This window comes from Theobroma cacao, chromosome 2, assembly GCF_000208745.1.
Source record: "Theobroma cacao cultivar B97-61/B2 chromosome 2, Criollo_cocoa_genome_V2, whole genome shotgun sequence".
Classification (NCBI taxonomy): Eukaryota; Viridiplantae; Streptophyta; class Magnoliopsida; order Malvales; family Malvaceae; genus Theobroma; species Theobroma cacao.
The window spans coordinates 33,689,067-33,690,338 of record NC_030851.1 but is presented as its reverse complement, the minus strand read 5'-3'; positions in this window follow the sequence as shown (position 1 = coordinate 33,690,338).

Sequence of the window (1,272 nt, the reverse complement as noted above, 5' to 3'; positions counted from 1 at the left end):
TGTCACGACCCGGAACTCCCCATCGAGCCCGTGACAACCGCCGCGAAGCCTCGACAAACATTCTTCACCCCGAATGTCGATCGAAACCTCGCAAGGCTCTCGTATCAGCTTTCGCACTTCCCTGGTGAGCAATAGTTATCAAATAATCAAAATACGAAGGATTACAAATCATTTCCAAATCATAACATAACATATTTTTTTTGGCTCACAGGGGCATTTTTGTCATTTTTGTCGAAAACCTCAAAACTTGCTAAAAATGTAGTAGGTAAGCCGAAAATATATATTTAATGATTTAAAAAAAAATTAAGTATCTAAAACGTTCATTTGAAATGAAAATTTGACCATTTGAATATAATAAAAATATTCAATAAAATAACTATTTTCTTGTAAAATAATTTTCGTAAAACTATCGGTACATAATTCTTATAGCGTAAAAGTTAATTATAGTCATATATACTATAAAGCAAATAACCAAAGCATAAAATTTCTTTACAGTGACACATGGGCCCACATCTATCCAAAATGCATCGGAAGCTGGAAACCTACAGCTTTTATAGATTCGAGTCCAAATGAAGGTCCTTGTCAAAGTCAGCTAACTATGGAATTCCCCGAGCCTAAAATGTGAGGAAATGAGGGTGGTGAGATTATAAAATCCCAGTGAGTAAACAGATACTATCTAAAGTATCTAAAGCCGAGTAAATGGAGATAATTAAAATAAATCATCATACTGTAATTTCATTACCTTTCAACTCATTTCAAACAAATAAAATCAATCCATAAAAATCGAGTAATCAACTTGGCTTATGAATTTCTTAAAACTTTGGCTCGTGCCAAAACTCATACTCGATGATACCTTGCGCGGGCATCTAACTGAGTCCACCAAGGCTGCTAAAATTTTGTATACACTTAAAATATATTTTAGTTTGAGAAAAATATAGTCGTTCCTTGACGTTGGCTGAGTTCCCCTTCACGTGGTGGTTTGGCGTGAAGTGAACCTTAAGCTTTACCTTAGGAGATACCCTACGCGCCTCTCCGTTCGAGGTAATAATATAATGGAGTTTACCGTGCCCTTCTAATAGGCTGGTCCACGGAACCCCCTATGCAGTAAATAATTAATATATAATCCACCAATCAATAAAATTCATTCTAGCATGACATGGCAATTTATTACAACCTAGCCTCTCAAGACTGAATACACAGTATAAATAATTCTAATACCAAAATCAGCTTAGCCATTCATGCTCATTTATTGTCATAAGCCATTTAATTCAA